The sequence below is a fragment of the Fukomys damarensis genome, unplaced genomic scaffold (assembly GCF_012274545.1).
Source record: "Fukomys damarensis isolate Sample0158 unplaced genomic scaffold, DMR_v1.0_HiC HiC_scaffold_14, whole genome shotgun sequence".
NCBI lineage: Eukaryota > Metazoa > Chordata > Mammalia > Rodentia > Bathyergidae > Fukomys > Fukomys damarensis.
The window spans coordinates 23,180,892-23,201,495 of record NW_022900926.1 but is presented as its reverse complement, the minus strand read 5'-3'; the positions used below and the strand labels follow the sequence as shown (position 1 = coordinate 23,201,495).

General features: G+C 34.8%; 1 long non-coding RNA gene across 1 annotated transcript in view; it reads left to right on the top strand.

Annotated features, from left to right (window-relative positions):
* The window catches only part of LOC104863881, a 42,267-nt gene extending 22,205 nt beyond the window's left edge, over window positions 1–20,062 (top strand). The window contains exons 3-4 of the long non-coding RNA XR_780706.1: window positions 19,178–19,330; window positions 19,810–20,062. This is a non-coding gene — a long non-coding RNA (uncharacterized LOC104863881). The remainder of the gene's footprint in view (window positions 1–19,177; window positions 19,331–19,809) is intronic.
* Window positions 20,063–20,604: the final 542 nt, after the last annotated feature.

The following is a 20,604-nucleotide window of genomic DNA, read 5'->3' as shown; positions in this document are numbered from 1 at the left end:
TTTTTTTTTTTTTTTTTAATCTCACAGTCTAGAAATTCAAGGTCATAATGCCAAAATCAGTTCAGCTCTGGTGAGGACTTCATGGAAGATGGTGTGACAATGTTTCGGAGTACATGAAGAAGGAAGAGATTATATCATTAAACAGCAAGCCAGAAAATGATTCAGAAGTCACACTTGCTCTTATAATAACTCACTCTCCTGAAAGCTCAGGGGTCCCACAAGAACAATTTCATTCCCTTCCGAGGGCAGCTTCCCCAATGACCTAAGTACCTCCCACTAGGCCTCAATACCTGTCACAACTGCCATGCTGGAGAATCATACTTCTAACACATGAATGCCTTGGGGATTGCTTTGAACCATCATCATATAAGCCCTTAACACTCACTTACTTCCTATTGGTACTTAAGTCCTTTATTTTATTGAGAATATTGAGGTACTAAGAATAAAAACTTTTGGGCTGGGGATTTAGCTCAGTGGTGCCACTGCCTGCCTCATAAGTGCAAGGTTCCAAGTTCGATCCCTGGTACTAAAAGAAAAAAAAAAAAAAAAAGAATGAAAACTTTCAGACACCCTTATCTTCTCTCCAGTTCTGAACCTTGCTCATCCTTGACTCTCCCTCCAATCCAAATGGATTTGTTGTCTCCCCTTCTTCTAGAGACCAAGCCTTCTGCTGAGGTCTTAGACTAGAATCCTATTCTGCCTGCTTTCCTATTTTCTCATATGCCTTCAACTTCTTCAACTTTTCTGCTCATGTCTTTTCCCCAGGCCCATGGCCCTCCACTTAAAAACTGTTTGATGTGCCCCTTTAATGTCAGCCATCCCTCTGATTCTTTCCTCAGCTATGTTTTCTGCAATAGTAGCCTACATTTGATTACTTCTTCACTCTCATCCATTCATCTATTATCTGGCCTCATCAAACACCAAGTCCTAGGACCTTTGATGTAGAAGAAATATTGGTTTACTATAGTTAGTGTTGAATCAGGGGACCTAACCAGTATTTTTTTCCTACCCAGTATTACTCAACTCTAGCTTCAACAAATCATAGAAATCTATTTTAGCTTCTGACGATGGTCTCTATAAGATAATTTATCATGTAAGTAAGAAAGATAATGTAAGTAAGAAAGAGTAGCAAAAGGAGCAAAAGTCACTAAAAGGAATCCATTATGCAGGTTTCATTTTTCTGTTACAGGATTAAGCAGAGAACTATTTTTTTACACATTATTTTCTGGTTTTTTTAGGAAACTTACTTATTCTCCTACATACTCTTTACAAGGTTGCCTATTTTCTTATTTAAAAAAATTTCACAAAACAGAGATGCATTTTTTGCTAAAACTATAATTTTTTTCTCAAAGCAGATCAATTGATCTAAATTCCTTGTATTAGAAATCGTTAAAATGTTTTACATAAAATAATTCATCCATGTAGTTTGATATTTACTACATTTTTCTATGTAGTTTTACTAGGTACCAAATTACAAAATACAAATCAATACAAATGATGACAAATTCATGGCTATAAAATAATGGTTCTTTGACTGCCAAACGATAATATAACATTTAAATCTCTGATATATAAAGAACAAGAAAAATAATTCAATGACCTTAAAAAAATTCAGAAGAAAAGCAGAAATCTGAAATTTAAAAAACCAGTTTCTTATTTAACAGTATTGTTTTATAACATAGAAACTTTCCAAAAATAAAGGTTCATTATTAACTGGCAGAAAAACAAAATTTTACTTATTCTTTGTATTTTCCACGTGTATTAAGTATGGCTGTTTACAAACCACAAAATATGCCATAATAATTACTGTACTGGCTGGGACACTAGCCCGTTGGTCCAGAATCCTGCTTTTGTATGTAATATCAATGGATTCTTTGTTGATTAGTAAATCTGTTCTTCATCCCATCAACCATAAATATACATATGCTCCTCAATTCATGATGGGCTTATGTCCTGATAAACTCATAGTAAGTTGAAAAGAATGTAAGTTTAAAAATTAATATTTCTAATCTACTGAAGACTGTAATTTAGCCCAGCCTAATGATCAGAACACTTATATTACCTACAGTTGGGAAAATCATCTAGAAAATCTATTTTTCAGGAAAGTCATGGATATATAATTTATTGAATGCTGTACTGAGGGGGAAAAAAAACCAGAATGGCTGTGTTCATACTCTTTTTCACTATTACAAAGTAAAGAATCATAAGTTGAATCGTAAGTCATGGGCTGTCAGTAACTAGAATCTAACCAGAAAATGTTTTAATTTATGCTCTAACTGTACTTTTTACATCTAACAATACTAATGTTAACTACTAAGTGTTCAAATGATAATTTTGATTGATCGATTGAGAACTTACATTTTCCTTGTTACAGACACAGTAGTTTTACTTTGATTAATTCACAATCTCTTCCCAAACTTCCTTGTAATTTGATCCTTGATCCTTTTCAGGAAGGATGAATTTTTTTTTTATATCTGGGATCAAACTCAGGACATAAGGCGAGCAGCAGTACCACTGAGAATGAAATTCTTAATGGATGGTTGGAAGTTCCTTCTTATCCTATGGACAGGATAAAAGATTCTAGGATGTTTTAAACATATTTAATACTTACTTTAAATTACACCTGATATGTTTGTATATATGAAAGCTCTCATAGCCCAATAGTTATTAACATGTAGTTGATTGTTTTATGCATGTATATGCATTTCCAGATTGTAACAAGCCCACTGGCTGTCAGCAATCCCATTAATGTATTATGGTCTTAGAAACTTGTTTTAGATTCTACTATGAAACTGCTATATGGGCTATTCATGAAACTTCCCACAAGGGGTCACCAAAGCTCTAGTTTTTTGTTTGTTTGTTGTTTTGGTATGTTGTTTTCTGACTTTTTTGCCCTTCCTGCAAAGTAATTGATAAAGATATTCTGCCTACTAACTAGAGAGGTCTGCTAGTGTGCTTGAGCTAGACAGGGAGATAAGCAACTGAGAATTGGGGCTCAGCTAGGGCCAAACCAGCTTATGGAATTTTCTGTCCATTTAAGAGAAGTGCTGAAATCTATCACGTGGGCTCCAGAACAATTTATACATGAAAACCAGATACCTTCTGGCTTCAGTAAATAAACTACTGTGTAGATATAGTAGTTTAAAGACAATAATATTCTTAAAGCCCTGGGTTAATGTTTCAGTTTCTTGCACATACCGGAATTACAGAAATGGGTTGGGGGATGTAGCTTGGTGGTAGAATACTTGCTTAGCATGCACAAGGCCCTTGATTCAACCCTCAGCACAATAAATAAATAAACAAATAAGGCTTACATTCAATAAATATCTCTGTAGGCATGAATTAATAAGTACTAGAGATAATCTCAAGGATTTGCTAGTGACTCAGGGGGAATGGATATAAGTCCCAAATCTGGAGATATCCAAAACGCATGTTCATGTTCTCTAAAACCAAAGAATGAATTATAGGAACAACAGAGGATAAGAATAGGAAAACTATTGAGAGAAAGATAGTTTCCATCTAAGAAAGACAAAAGGGGGACGGGAAAATGGGTTGCCTTCTCACTACGCTTTTCAAAGCGTATGGCAAAGCCATGAGGTGATGCAGGTACAAAGTGGGACAAAACTATAAAACCGAATGGAAAATTACAAGGTGAGAATGAAATGGGACAAAACCATGACCAACGAAAAAGATCAGAAGTACAGTCACCCAGGTAATATTGATTACATAGTGATCAACTGGGAAAACAAGTCACATACAAGGAATTTCCCATTTAGAATATCAATCACTGCCTCTGTCTCTAGGGGAAGTAGTACCTCTTTTCTTTTTTATAATGCTAACCAGTGAATGTGCCTCAATTGTTCTCCTTGTTGACTCCTTACTGTGTTGGATCCTGTCTAACTGCCTGCAAGATATCTAATTAATTACCTATCTACAATACAAGTATTTGGATTTGTAAATTGAAGCAGCCAGATTCTATTATAAAGAACTTGACTTTCAACAAAGTAGATGTCTCAGGTACAACTAACTTTAATTTCTTTAGAAGAAACATGAATTTAAAAATACATTTATGTTTTAGAGAATTTGACATTTGGGTCCTCTCAAATGTCAATCGTCTCAGTTTTTGTTGTCTGGTCCTCCCATCCATCCCATTTGTGGGTCATGCTTTCCTTTTTCTTTGTGTGGCTCCTAATTGAAAATTGAAAACTGGACATTTAAAGTAAAATAATGTCACAGCTCAGCATACTGAATCCCCTCTCCAAGCTTATTATTGTTTTCCTGTTGATTTTTTTGGTAGTTGCATTGAACTATTTCAGTGATATCTTTACTTCCCACTGCTTGCAACCTCTAAAGTCGCTCTTTAGAAGTCAAAGCTTTGGGTTATGTACACAGCTACCTGGGATAAAGAGGTTTTTAGCAATATATTTTTGATCCCTCTTTAATCTTTTTTATTAACATACTGTACCTGCCTCTATATGTATCATAGCCAGCTGTTACCCTCTACTAATTGCTGGATCATTGCTCTATTATTATTATTATTATTATTATTTTTGGTACCAGGGATCAATCTCAGGACCTTGCTTTTGCAAGGCAGGCAGCGATGCCACTGAGCTAAATCCCAGGCCCTGCTCTATTATTTTTAGTAAGACCATGGATCATTAATTGTTCCACAGTATGATCCAATTAAATTCAGGACTCTTTGCAAGAGTAGTCTCAGTGGGTAGTCTTTGGCATTTGTTTGCTCTAACTCCAGGAGGACTCTTCTTAGTTATCTCTTGCTCTGATTCTCTCTGAATTTCTAGATGATTTATAATTTAGCTTGATGAGTTTTTTCTTTATTTAACTTATATATGAAAACATTAAAATTACACAAATTAATGAGGTATCATATGTTTTAATACATGTATACATTGTGTAATGTTTGAATCAGATTAAGTATATCTAACTTCTTAAACTTTTATAATAATCTCCTTATAGTGAAAACATTCAGAATCCTTTCTATAGCTTTTTGAAATATAAAGTACATAATTGTTTATATAGTTACCCAACAGTGCAGTAGCACACCAGAACTTCTTACTTCTGTCTGCTGTAACTTAATACTCAATGATCAAGCAGACTTCAAAGTAGTTATTATAAATATGTCCAAAGAACTAAAGAACACCATAAAGAAGTGAAAGAAATTATGACAATGTCTTATCAAATAGAGAATATCAATAAAGATATAAAAATGATTTTTAAAAGAATCGAATGGAAATTCTGGAGTTGAAAAGTATATAATTGGAATGAAATGTTTAACAGAATGCTCAATACTATATTTGATCTGACAGGAGAGACAGAAAAGTTGAAGATAGATTGATAGAAATGATATTATCTAGGGAACAGAGAAAAATATAAAAAATGAACAGAGGCTCAAAAATATGGGACATAATTAAGCATAACAAAATTTGCATAATCAGTATCATAAATTAGAGGGTAAACAGTAAGAAACATAAAAATTATTCAAAGAAATAAGGCTCGGACACTCACCAAATTTGATGAAAAACGTTATAGACACAGTTAAAAAACTTAAAAAATTTCCTGGCAGGACAAACCTAGAAATCTACACCCATCCATTTCAAAGTAAAAATATTCAAAGACAAGGACAAAGAAAATATGGAAAGCAGCAAAAAGAAATGGCTTGTCAAATACAGGGAAATGCCAGTAAGGTTCAACCTATGGGGGCGGATTCTTTCAAAGTGATGACATATTTACAATATTGCGTGAAAAAACTTCTAATCAAGAACCTTATATCTTGCTAGGCTGTTCTTCAAAAACGAAGGCAGGAAATAGATAAATAAAAACAAGGGTTTTTGTTTTGTTAACAAACTGTCAATTTCGTATCACTGTAACGAATATTTGAGATAATCAACTTATAAGGAGGAAAGATTTATTTTTGCCTCATGCTTTCAGATAGTTTTATTTCATGGTTATCTGGCCCTGTTGCTTTTGGGCCTGTTGTGGCAGTATGACAAGATGGGGAGTATGTGGTGCAACAGGCTTCTCACTTCATGATGGTTGGAAAGCAAGGAAAGATAGGAAGAGACTGGTGTCTCACAATCCCTCAGAGGGCTCAATCCAAGTGAGCTAAGACCTCTCACTAGGTCCCATTTCTTAAGGTTTCCACCACCTTCTATTAGCACCAAGCCGAGGACTAGGCCTTTAACACTCGGACATTCTGGGTAACATCACAGATCTAACCTATAGCACTGACTGACTTTGTAAGAAACACTAAAGGAAGTTTTTCAGATAGCAAACCAGTGACAGTAATTCAAATCCACGTGATAAAACAAAAAATATTGATAAATATATCATTACAAAAGATAATATTTATCATTTTTTCTCTTATTTTTAAAAAGTAATTATATAAAACAATGTGTATGTAATTGTATCATTAGACCTATTAGATACAAGAATGTAATAATATTTAACAAATAAATATCTGAAGTTGATGGGTAAAGCCAAGCTAGGGAGAGTAAGGAAAAGATATCAGATAAATTCACAGAACAAATGAATAATTCAAGAGAAAAACAGTAAAAATGAAGAGAATCAGAAATAATAAATAGTAAGGGTCATATAATAAAATCTACTATTTTTTACTTGCTGTCCTCCCAGCTTTTTTAAAAAACATGTTTATATATAAAGTAAAAATTATAATAATGTCTTGAATTGTAACGTATATCAATGTAATATGCATAAGATTAGCAAAAAAGGGTGAAGAAAGAATAAAGTTATAGAGGAGTGATGTTTATATATTATTGGAATTGTTAGTATAAATTTGAAGTAGATTCTAATAAGTTATAGTGTATATATTAAGACCTAGAGTAACCAACCAAGAAAGTAGCACTACTAAAAAAATTAAAACTTAAAACATTAAACTATAAAATACGGGCAAAAGAAATTATGGAAAAAGAAAGCCATAAAGAAGAAACATAAGAACAAGAAGAGAACATGAGACATAGAAAGCAAAAAAAAATCACATACTCAGACTGTATCAATAGTGACATAAATGATAAATATATTAAGCAATCAACTTAAAAAGTAGAGACTGTCAGATATAAAAACAAATTCAACTGAGCAGAAGACACACTTTAAAATAGGTTGAAAGTAAGAGTGAAGAAATATGCACATGAGAGCCATGAGAAAGCTAGAGAACTATACAATTATCATATAAAATAGTCTTCAAAACAAAAAGTTATTAGAGATAAAGAGGAATTTTTACAAAGACAAAGGTTAATCCATCAAGAATATTTAACAGTTATAAACATAGAGGCATCTAACAGCTAATACATGAAAAAAATTCTAACAAAACTGAAGGATCAAACAGACAATTCAATAATAATGGTTGGAGACTTAATACTTCCCTTTCAATAATGACTAGAACAACTAGGCAGAAGAGCAACAAGGAGGAGAAAAGACTTAAGCAGCACTGGAAACCAAGTAGACCTAACATTTATAGAACAAACCACCCAACAGCAACAGAAAACATATTCTTCTCAAGGGCACATGGGATATTCTCTAAGATAAGACTCTATCATAGACCATAAAATAATACCCAATAAATTTAAAATTATTGTAATAACAGTGTTCCACAGTAGAACAAAATTATAAATTAATAATAGAAAGTTGGAACGTTTGCAAATATGTAGAAACCATGGTCCAGAAATATCACAAGAGAAATTAGAAAATATTTGAGATGACTATAGAGGTACAATACATCATAGTTATGAGAAGCTAATTTCAAAAAACCACATATTGTATGATTACCTCACAAGCTCAGGGTCCCAAGTTTGATCACTAGTGTTAGGGACCTGATGCTGCCATCACAGGCTGCATTTTCCTGGTGCTTCTTGGCTCTTAAAATGACCTCATGCTCTTTTCTTTAGTTTCCCTCCACCCAAGGCCACAGCAGTCTGGAGAGGTTAAACCTGTTTCTGCAGGACTGAACCCATAAAGGGCAACCTGGACTGTGATAGGTTAAAGGTAGCCCACTCCTCATAAATAAGCAATAGCCCAGTGCAAAATCAATAATAGGACCTTCCTCTCTTTGTTCCTCTCTCTCCCTTCTCTCCTTTCTCCTTAACCTTCCTTCCCTAATAAAATCTCCTGTCAGACCTCTCATTGTGTGGCTGGTTGTTGAGCGTTGCTGTGCCTCTACACCTAGTACCAAAGGAATGCACAAATCATGTATAAATGTCCAGAACAGGCAAGTATATAGAAAATAGATTAGTGATTGCCCAAACCTAAGGGAATTGGGAGGAAGTAGAGAAATTAGGGGTATGAGCTGATGGTGTGGGGTAACCTTGGTAGGTAATGAAATGTCTTAAAATTGATTGATGATGGTCCCACAACTCTGTGACTATACTAAAGATTATTTGTTGTGTACTTTAAATGAGTGAATGACATAGTATATCAATTGTATATTAATAAAGGTGTTAAGAAGAAGGAGGAGGAGATCTGCCCTCACTCAGCTTATCCTACCTATTTACTGCTGAAGCTACTTATAGAAAATCTAGTGGACTGCTTTAAATTGTGGAAGGTTCTAAAAAAGAAATTTAGTTTGTGAGTTCGATCCCTGGTACCAAAAAAAAAACAAAAAACAAAAACAAAAACAAAGAAATGTAGCTTGCATTAACATTAACAGCTTTAGTTCCATGAATAAGTCATACCTAATTTTGTAAATTATAGAAGCAAAAAATACATTTAAAAATTTTCAGATAATTCCCAGAGAAATCAGTTGGGTATAATGGAAGACTCAGTTGGAAAGACTCATTGGGAAATCATTTTAACTCTATTGGGCGGTGGGTACTGGGGATCGAAGATTGAACTCAGGACCTTGAGCTTGTGAGGCAAGCAGTGGAACCACTGAGCTAAATCCCTGGCCCTTAATTCTGTAAGATTATTAAAGATGATGTCCACAAAACATTTGTGCCTTGAACACACTGAGACATGGCCTTTGGTTTCTACTTCAATATGTAACAAAATCTGGTACAATATGTTAAGGAGAGGCAGTTAATAGAGCAATTATAATTTTAATTTGTTAATAATAACCAAACAAAATTAAATGAATTTTTTCTTTTGAAGCAAGGTTATGCTATGTTGCCTAGCCAGGTCTTGAATTCATGAGCTCAAGTGGTGCTTCCACCTCAGCATCCAGAGTAGCTGGGACTATAGTTATATACTATGATCTTCACTTTAAATGATTTTCTTGATAAGAAAAAAACTATGTTTTAGAGAAAAATTGGCTTAAATTTTGAGGATATTTTTCTGTAAACTTTGAAGAATATTCCCCAGAAATAAAGAAACTTTCCCTGAGTTATCCATCTCATAGGTCTTGGAAAAAATAATGCTGTGTTTAATGACCTTGACTAGTAAAATTACTGGTTATATGTCTTCCTAGCAAGTGTCACTAGTTGCATTTTTTAATGACTTCTACTATGTAAGGATAGAGGTTGTGGGCAGAGATTTCTCTAAAGATATTTTCACTTCCCTTCTCTAAATGGGAAATATTTAACATTAAAATATTATGATATAATATAAAAAGAAAAAATTTATTGTTACGAATCTATTTGACTAACCTTGTACTTTCATATGAACAGTGTTAAGATTATAAGAAATATTAGAATTACAAGGGGGGAAAGGTCTATAAAAATCTCAACCCTATGAATATGAGGGTTTTAGACAAGATGATTTCCAAGGTCTTTTTCTAGCTCTAAATTATAATGACTGTATTTAAATTCTCATGCTTTTGAACTATAAAAAGCCCATTTCCATTTCAGTGGAATTTCTTTAGATGGAGGACTTTTCTTATTTGAATAGTGACTGTATTATTGCCCCATGGTTTGGGAGTCTAAAATCAGATAATTAAAATTTATTTTTCTACAGTTACTAAGATTTTGATTATTTTCTTAATAATAATTACTTAATTTGTATTTCTAACTTTTGTGTTAATGAACATACTATTTCATGAAATGCTTTTACAAAATGATAGCATAATTTTTCCACATTTCTTCTTAGAGATAAAGGACTCACATACTTTTATCAGAAATGATCATGAACTAAAAGACCCAAGTGAATAACAATAGAAAGATGTTGAATTTCTATTTGACTGGAGATACCACTCAGGAAATAAGGTAAAATGAAACAGGCTTGCCAAGAGAGTGGAAGCGATCAAGTCATAGTAGATTAAAAAAACAAATCACAGCAAGCAGAATCTTAAAGAATGACACCATAAACTATTTTTAATACCACTACCATCTACTCTGGGCTGTTGTTAGCTGATAAGTTTCATTGGTTGTCCTCAGTTTACTCACATTAAATAATAGGTAGCAACAGCCAGATAGCACTTCAGATACATGTGAGTTATAAATAAGTATGAGTAACTAACTCCTAACTCAGCTGAAACATCATCATGAGACTATCAGGACTACATTTATGTTTCACATACCTCTTTCCCAACACTATGTTCTGTCTTTCTGATAAAAGCCTTTTCTACTCCTTGCACTTAGGTATTTCACTGCACTGATGGGGAAAAGGGGCAAGAACACAGAAAGTATAGTACTTCATCACTACTAAGGCATGTATTTTTTCCCATATTTCACATCTTGGAAATCAGGTTGTGTTTTATAGTTGATGGTATCTTACAGACACTGTGGCTGGGTAGCAGTCATTAAAATGTTCTCAGGGTCAGTGCAGGCTTGATTATAACTGTTGATATAGTCCTTCCTTCACTGAGATAACTGCATTGTTGATACTGCACAATTTAATATCCACTTAAAATGACTTTAAAAATTACACTCTAATTCAGCATTACAATGAAAAATTAAGGGCTTAGATTTAGTTCAGGGGTTTCACTACTTGCCTCACAAGCGTAAGGTCCTGAGTTCAATCCCAGTATCCAAAAGGAAGAATGAAAAGTTAACGTGTGTGGAAAGGATAAAAGCAATGGAGTATATATTTGTATCGGTACAGTAAATACATATAATTCAAGGGATAACCCCATTTCTTATTTTCCTGCGACTTAATGAAACACTTTATAGATCTTGAGAAAGAAAAATACAAATTGGATAAGTTGTGAAGGATAACCTTTCATCTGCTGTACATATTGTGTACACTGGTCTTTGGCCCAAGAGCATCCACACCATCTAAGGATTTGTTACAAATGCAGAATCTTAGACCCCATTCCAGACTTTCAAAGCCAGAATCTGCATTTTAACAAGATCCATAGGTGATTTCATTGCATAATAGAATGAAAATTACTGGTATCACACGCCTAGAAATTCAACTAGAGGCAGAAGAAATTGTCAAATCCCTTTGAATACAAGAAAGAAATTTCAAAACACAAGAGCTGATGTAACCAATTCATTCCTCCTGCAGGACTATCATTAAGGTGTCAGCTTTCATTATCAGACACATCATGGTGAGTTTGAACAACAGTTTGCTTATCTTTCTGTGAAATGTAATTTGATAAAAGAAAAATTGAGACCATCAGTTGATTAAGTAAGAAATGCTAACAAAACTTTAGGCTCTTAGATATATTTTACAGTTAAACTAAAAGAACTCTTTCAATATACAAAATTTCTAAGTAATATGGCTTTGTTATAATTTTATTGGTAGCTTTTTTTTGTTCATTAGTGTTTTATAAACTAATAGTTTGTTTCATAATTGATGGTGTCATAGATTAGACGGAAAACAATATAAAGCAATGTGCTAAACACTGTAATAGCAAGAAGCAGGAAATGCTATAGAGAAAATAGGTAGTCATCTCTCATCTTCAGGGAAGGTTTCTTATCTTCAACAAAAGTTAGCAGTTGAAGATGGGACTGAGGTGACAGGAGATGCAAGGAGACAGCGTTCTAAGAAGAATAAATTAGATGGGCAAAGGAATCAAAACTGCTTGTCAAGAGGCAAATAGGAATCAGTTTTCTTGAATGGTGAGGAGGGATGAAAGGCTGCTATGGTTTAACTATGAAATGTACCCCCGAAATAGTTATATGCTGAGGGCTGGATCACCACTGCAGCAGTGTTCAGAGGTTACGCCCAGAGAGGAAAGTGGATCCTGAGGGCACTGACCTCATCAATGAATTAATTGAATTAGCTTTTGGGGGTGGGGCCCAGTTGGAAGGGGTAGGTCGTGGTGGGGGAGGGTCCTATATCCTGTACCCAGTTTTCTTCTTTACATTGCTATCTCTGCTTCCTGCCACCATCAGGATAGTGGCTTTTCTCTGCCATGCCCTTCTGCCAGGTTTCTGCTTTGGAGCCAGCTGACCAGATATACAACTTTTGAAACAGTGAGCCAAAATAAACCTTTTGACTTTTGAGCTGTACATGTCAGGTATTTTGTTCCAGTGATGAAAAAGCTGATCAATACAGGGATGCAGGGAATGGTGAGTTATGTTTTAACCTTAGCTGTAGTGCTATAGAGCAAAAGCAAAGGAAGGCACCTCTATATGCCAAAGAAGGCTTTGGAAGCTAAAAGCCCATATTCCCACTGGGAAAACTGACTGTGAGATTAGTTTTCTACAGAATTAGGTTCAAGGATACAGGTTGTTCCACACGTAGATTTTTCTGGAAAAAGGATAGCCCTCATTTAAAGAATGCAAATGTCAGATGTCTGAACATTATTATTACCTTAAGTGATGCCTGAGTCCCACTCATAGAAATTCTGAGTTAACAGGCTAGGGAAAAGCATGGTTTTTGATATTTTAAAACCCTCTCACTTCCAGGATACTGTTGTATAGCTTATTTAAAAATAATAGGTTTAAGGTCAGGGGATTAGGTAGTAAACCACTGATTAGCGGTAAACAGGAGCTTCAGTGCCAAGAACTAGAACATTATGTCATAGAATAGAGCATCATGCAAAACCTTCCCTTTTTAGGTGAAGCTAGAATGTAAGGTGAATAATGTGAGCCTCAGGATTCACCAGACACCTTTAATCACCTTGGAATGCTCTTATTCTAGGACAGCAGATCTCTTCTCTGGCATCATATTGATGCTTTGAATGTAAAAGATGGCTCCTCAGCTTTCACATCCAGGCTGTCAGATTCACCACCAGAGCAGCCCCAAGGTGGCGATGTTGCACTGGTTGTATCATGGCTTGGAAATGCTGGTTTTGGAGAGCTACTAGTGCAGAGCTATCCACCTGGTGAACCTGCTTGCTTTGCTTAAATTACAGAAGGTAGACAATTATATGGCTCTACCTCCTGGATAACTGTAGTGGTGAGTATTGAAGGGTTGTATACAGCACTGAGGAGCTGTGTGGGCTGTTTGTTATGCTTCTGTCTTCAGAATGAGCTCTGAGTTCACTGGATAACACATCTTCAAGCCCCTATGGCTCAAAGTAATGAAGACTCATGGTGGAGGGGGAAACGTTTATTCTCTCTTGCTCAGAACTCATCCCAGTTTTGCTTTGAGAAATCCACTTGTCCTTTGTTTTCAGTCTATGTGTTTCAGGTGAAATGGGTAATCTAGAGAGTGCTGCGCCTGTTTGTATAAAGTCTGTGAGCTGAGAATGATTTTTACCATTTTAGATGATTTTTTAAAATGAAAAGGATACAAATTTCACAATACCTAAAACTTCTATAATACTCAAATTCTAGTGTCTAAAATAAAGATTTATCATAACTTAGCTATAGTCATTCATTTATATATCACTGTTTTTGCTCGAAAATGGTAGAGTTGACTAGTCATGACAGACTGTATACACTACCTGGCTCTTTACGGAAAAAGTTTGGTGACCCCTTACCCCAGATTATCACTGTATGTTTCACTTCTCATTATGACAGTGAGTGGGTTACAAGACCCAGTATTAAATGTCCTGATCTTTGAGCTATTCAGAAGCTGGCTGTCTTTCTGCTGCCTCAAGTCAAAGTCTGAGAATGTTGGGAACCAACAGGCAGATCCTAAGGATGAGGTCTTTTATCAAGCTGGTCTAGAATCATTCTAACTTGGAATTTTCTGCTATGAAAATCAATACAATGAGCTAAAATGGTTTTTGTTGCTTCCGGTCAAAGAAATTTAACTGATAAGGTCATTTGGAAGAAATCCTATTCCGGGATGGAGGAATAGGATTAATTAGTTCCCAAGATCATTGTTTTAATGTGGAGACTAGCTACCTGGAAAAAGACTGGCAATTGGTCTTACTTAATATTGTCATTTAGGATTTGGATCTTGTTTTGGGATAAAACCTAGAAGCTCAGAAATACGGGGTATGTGAAATTAGTGTCTAGGACATTTATAGCATATGTCTAATTCTTCCTGAGACACAAATACTGTGAAGCTTCAGGGCTTATGATTTTTATATCCTTTTATCAGAATTACCCATATAATATCTAATTTATCTCCTATAGACTCTTCAATTTCTATGTATACATTAGCAATACTATTTTTTTTAATTCCAAAGAAATGTGTGAAGATGTTCATGGAGGAAATGACAGAAAAGTTTAGTTAATGTTTCATTATTCTGTTTGACTGGAGTTTTCAAAACATCAGCCTAACATAATCAAATATTAAACTCATCAACAAATAAGAATGAAAGTAAATGCAATAGTTTGATTATAGTATTTTAAGAAATATAAATCTACTTACCCTCCTACTGTTTAATTCCACTTCTTACCATTTAAACATCAAAGTTGCTTTCTGCTCAGTATCTCAGGGAAAGATGTACCAAGATAGTAAACAGAAAAAAAACCAAGCATAAAAACTCTGAAAATCCAGAAAACTTGCTGGCAGAAAGCTCACAACTTTAGGATAATGAAGCATCTCTTGGCAGTGACAAATTATTTGCAAGAAATTTCCTGGGTGATTGTTGCTTTTACTTTTTGTGAAGGTACTCACCAGGGAGTATATATGAAGGGAAGGGGAAGAAGAGGAAACAGAGGGGGTATTATGACAATCAGAATGAATTGATTTCAGAGGTGGAGTAGTTCCAAAGAGCTCTCTCGCATGTTCTGCTTAGGGTAAAAGATGTCCACTCCATCCCACCAACATTCCCTGCTGGATAGGTCCAAGAAGGAAGCTCACTGGGACTTCCCCCCATATCCCCCTAAATGTGATCGTATGTGTGAGGATCTGGGTGGGCCCTCAGGAAGATGGCAAGGGGGCTATTGTGAGGTGCAGCCTGCAGGCTTCCATTTGTACTCCTCCCTGTCATGCTTCATGCTACTGACACACTAAGGCACTTCCTTGGCAGAAAAACCTGAGAAGTAGCAGTTTCCAGACAGTACTGTGATAATGGAGTATGGTAAATTTACTCCTGCCCTTCCTCAGGGTTTGACATATAAATTAGGTTGAATAAGGTAAAAATATTTCTCACACACTTGAGTTTATGGATGGAGATCAGGGACCTTCTAGGTCAGCTATATTCGTCTCCATTAGTGTGGAAAAATCAAGAGTTGACTTCACCCTTCAGTCATTCCAAGTGTGACATTTTAAGTGTAACAGCCAACAGCATGCAAGTATTAGAACAGGTGGTCCGTATTTCATGTCACCAGGTTTCATTGCAGTATATGGTACTGTTGTTCATTTTGAAGAACTGCTTTTTCTTCATTTGCTTATGAAGTATATTCTTCATTGAGAAAGTGTGAGTCACTGGATTTTATTAAGGAACTTTTGAGAGAGATTTTCATATTTAGTTCACTTTCTTTAACATATAACTAATGAAATAATATAATAAAACCAAATTTACCTTTTATAATTGCTTCCCTCCTCTAATACATAACAGATTTTGAGAAACTTTAACATAACAGCTGTATTGAATAATTCTCCCTCAAGCAAAGAGCAACATGAGTAATCTATTTCTAAAATCTCCTGATTTTCTGATACCGCTTTTCCCATCATTCACCTGGGAAAAGAGCAAGGTGAGAAAAATACAAAATGAACTATGGTAAAAGCTTTTCCCTGGCAGCATACAATGCAGCCTTGATGTTATTATCATCCAAAGAAAGGTATGAGTATTAATAGGCAAGTGATTCTCAACCAGGGGCTGTTTTGCATGTCAGGGTCTACTTGGAAATTTCTAGAGATGTTTTTGGTTGTCACAGGTGGAAAGTCAGGGAAGGAGGAAGATGTGTTCCTGATACCTTGTGGAAAGAGTCCAGGTATTATGCTAGGCATCCTATCTGGCAGAAGACAGCCTTAGTCTCTACCGAAGGATTATCTGACCCAAAATGTCAGCAGTAATGCGAAGGATAAGAAGCTCTGATAAAGTCATGAGAAAAAGAGGTATAATTTGAGAAAACTAGAGGAATGAAAAGGTTTTTAAAAGCTGAGCAGCACATGGATAATTGTTAAAAAATGAGTTAAGGAAGCCATAGGTACCTGAAAAATTGAATAATTCTTTTATATTTGAGGCAATTTTAAAGGAAAACTGTCTTAAGAGGATATGTTATTACCAACTTAAGGAGAGCATTAAATTTCATGAAATGAACAGTGTGGTTCTAAAGCACAAAAACAAGACCATGATTATGTTTCACAATTTGTGTTGCTTATTTTACATAATGTTTTGTGCGTTGAATGAAAATAAATATGTAGACTTAATGAGAAAACATGGAATATTTCTACCCACTGCTTTGTAGAGGTTGTGCCCTTGGAAAGGTCGATTCTGGGGCCAGTTAAGGAGAGTGGTGAATGGCAGGTTATGATTTCAATCCAGTTATTAGAAATGGAAAGGATTGTATTAGATTTCTCTAGATAAAACCAACGGGATGGACACACACACACACACACACACACACACACACACACACACTTAAAGAGAGATTTAGTTTTTCATTGTGGTATCTAGCAAGTCCCAAATCTGTAGGATAGGTAGGCAAGCTAGAGATTCAGGTAAAATGTTAATGTTGCAAATCTTGAGACTGAAATCTGGAAACTCAGGCAAAAATTTTGTGTCTGGAGGCAGAATTCCCTCTGAGGGCTGTGAGAAACAATCTGTTCATGAGTTCTCTATATAAACACAGCGAGAGAGACACACACACACACACACACACACACACACACACACACTTAAAGAGAGATTTAGTTTTTCATTGTGGTATCTAGCAAGTCCCAAATCTGTAGGATAGGTAGGCAAGCTAGAGATTCAGGTAAAATGTTAATGTTGCAAATCTTGAGACTGAAATCTGGAAACTCAGGCAAAAATTTTGTGTCTGGAGGCAGAATTCCCTCTGAGGGCTGTGAGAAACAATCTGTTCCACAGCTGTTGCCTAGCTTCTAGTGTTTGCTCAAAATCCTTGGCATTCCTTGTAGAAATATCACCTTAATCTTTGCTGTCATCTAATATGTTGCTTTCTCTCTGTCTATGTCTGTGTACACATTTTATCTTATGCTATGAATCCCAGTCTTATTGGGATTCCAGTAAGATCCCATCTTAACTAATAACAGCTCCTAGAACTCTATTTCCAAATGAGGTCATATTCTGAGAACAACATATGAATTTTGGGAGCACACAATTTAAGTTTTAAAAGAGAGTTTGAATAGGGAATTTCTGAATTGTTCTGTACTGACAGATAACTGCAGTTTTCTTTTTTCTCAAGGACATGTTATTAGAATATGGCACAAGAAAGGCAAATGGGACAGAATCTTAATTTTTTCCTGTTAGGTACTGGGAATGGAAACTAAGAGTACTCTAGCATTAAGCTATATCTGCAGAACTTTTTTTATTTTAATTTTTTACTTTGAGAAAGGCTCTTGCCAAGTTACCCAAGGTAGCTTGAACCTACAATTCTCCTGCCTCAGCTTCCTAAGTAGTGGGATTACAGGCATGGCCCACTGTGTCCAGCTAAAATGTTTCTGAATTTATATTTTTTCATAGTCTAGTAATAACAAATATGTAAAAAGTTAAGACATTAAAAACACAGAAAATAAAATCATTATTATATTTCTCCTCAGAAAAAACAACTTTAGCAGTGTGTAATTATGTAAATCTATTTGTAAATATGTGTACTCACACAAAAAATGAGCATAGCATACATATGCTTTTGCATTTTGGGCCCCTTTTTTACTTTGAAATATATTTTGGATAACTTTTTGTATCAGTACTGTCTTGGTCCATTTTCTGTTGTATAATTGACTATCATGAACTAAGTAATTTGTAAATAATCGAGACATATTTAATCATGGAAAGTAAGAAATCCAAAAGCATAGTGAAACATCTTGTTGATATCTGGTGAGGGCTTGGTGATATATCATAATATGGTGGAGGGCATTGCATGATGACAGAATGTATTTGTTAGAGAGAGCTTACTTTTATAAAGTAAAAGCAACTCATTCAATAACCAGTTAATCTCTTAATCCATGAATGGCTTAATCTATTCACCCTTTTGACCCAATCACCTCCCCAAAGTATCACCACGAAATACCACTGACATATGACTTTGGGGAATAAGTTTCTAATTCTGGGAGTCAGACACTGTAATTATACAAGTAAATAATGAGTTATGAATTCTTTTAAGTTGACTGTTTACTACTCATTGAGTGTGCTCTATCTACTTAACCAATCCTTTAATGAGGCCATTTAGATTATTTCTAAATCTTTAGTTTTATGAAAATTTTACAGTGAATGTCATTCATTCATTTACAGTGAATATCATTCATTTGTGTTCTTGTGGAAGTAATTTTTTTACTGGAAGTAAATTTTTGAGCCAAAGTATGTGGCCATCTTAAATTGTAATAGATATTTCTAAATCTCAGGCAAGAATGTATTAAAAAAATTCCCACTAAAAATATAGGAATTAGATCAGCAATCTTTATGTGGGAAAAGGTAAGTATACCATATTGACATCAAATTTAAGGTACTGTGCCAACATAGTAATTTCTTACTAATCCGAGAATAGTTACACACACTCATTTAAGGTCTTGTCAACAAACCTTAGTTTACTGCTAACATTGGTACCCCCCCTAGATAGAGTTTGTTCATGACTAAATATCAATTATATTACTACTGGTGTGTTCAACTTTATCCATCTGTTTGAACATTTGCTATCAAAATTATAGCTCATATAGGCCACTGTTTTAGTTTCAAATTCTTGAATAAAAAAATGCATATTCAAATCGTAATGTTTGAAAATTATTTAAAATATGATTCCCTTATTATCAATGTGTAGGACTATAAAACTTGAATACTTTTAATATTTTTTTCTAGGCCTTCTTCTCAGCCCCCTGATGTTTGGACCCCAGACCAAGTGTGGACTCTTTCCTACTGTTTTGTTTGCTGGAGTCAAAAATCATGTCTCACCGGAGGGCTTCTAGTGAATTTAGTCTTGCATCCTATTGAAGAATCTGGATCATGGAAGAGGTCTGGAAAAACCAGTACCCAAAAGTGCTATCATTTCTAATCATAATTCTGGGAAATTGATGGGTATAAAATATCAATACTATATTTGTTCTGCTATTAGAGTGGAGTGCAGTCATGGAGACCCAAGAACTGCTGACACATAGAAGTCTTAGAGTCTAGCAGTTGGTTTCTGGAGTCTATTTGGAGGATGTAGATCCATGCCTTAGGGCCAAGTCTCAGAGCAGGCTGTAGAACTGGGGAAGGAGGAATGGAAAGCCCATTAGAGTTCTTATATACCAGAAACTTTGCATCAGAGATCAAGGTCATGGAATGGTTTTAGGTCTGGAGATATTTCAAAAAATTTCACATCCAATGTGCAGCTTTTTTCAGAATTATTTTCTGAAGCAAAATCATTAAGGTCATGTTTTTCCATAATATCCTTGTTTTCGGTACTGTGTAGCACTTTGTAAATAACATTTGCTTTTACATTTTCTTCTCAGATGCTGATGCACATTCTGGAAGTTTTGATGGTGGCTTCTTTATCTTAGCAGAGGTTGATAATGGATGGTGTTTAGTCAATGAGCAAGACTCATTTTTTTCTGAAATGATTGATTGGAGTGGAGGAAAATGTGGACGGCATGTTGTCATACAGTAAGTCCATCACCAGAAATAACAATGAAATTTATCCACAGCTATTGTGAGATACCATCAATAGCAAAGTGAATCTCAGCTTCAAATTCTGTTAAAATGTGCACCACAAAATTGAATAAAATACAGTATGTTCTTAAAAATGTTGAATCTGAGGAAGTTTAATTATTTTATTTAATTATTCAGCATGTTTATTGGATCTAGTGCCAAACCCTGCCATATACTTTTATTTGTGTTATTTGCATTTTCTCTTAACATTTCATAATTAACTTAACTGATAGTTTGTGAATTTAACTTTTTTCTTCCAAAGATTGAGCACTTCTTTTCTTCGTTCTTCTTTCTTTCATTATTCTGTTCCAATTTTCAATTGTTTCCTTTAGTATATGTTTTTTCCTAACTTAATTTATGCCATATAAAATTATTTGTTTTCTTAATTATTTAGATATATACATATTTAAATAAATACATTTCTCTTTGCTCTAGCAATATTTTATTGTTTCTGATATGATTATTTGAACTATTGGTATTTCCTAGATACTTGACAATTTCAACCTAGGATTCTTCTTTGATGAAAGTTTGTATTAAAGATAATTTTCTGTTGTTGTTGTTTTGGTACCGGGTATTGAACTCAGGCCTTTGCACTTGTG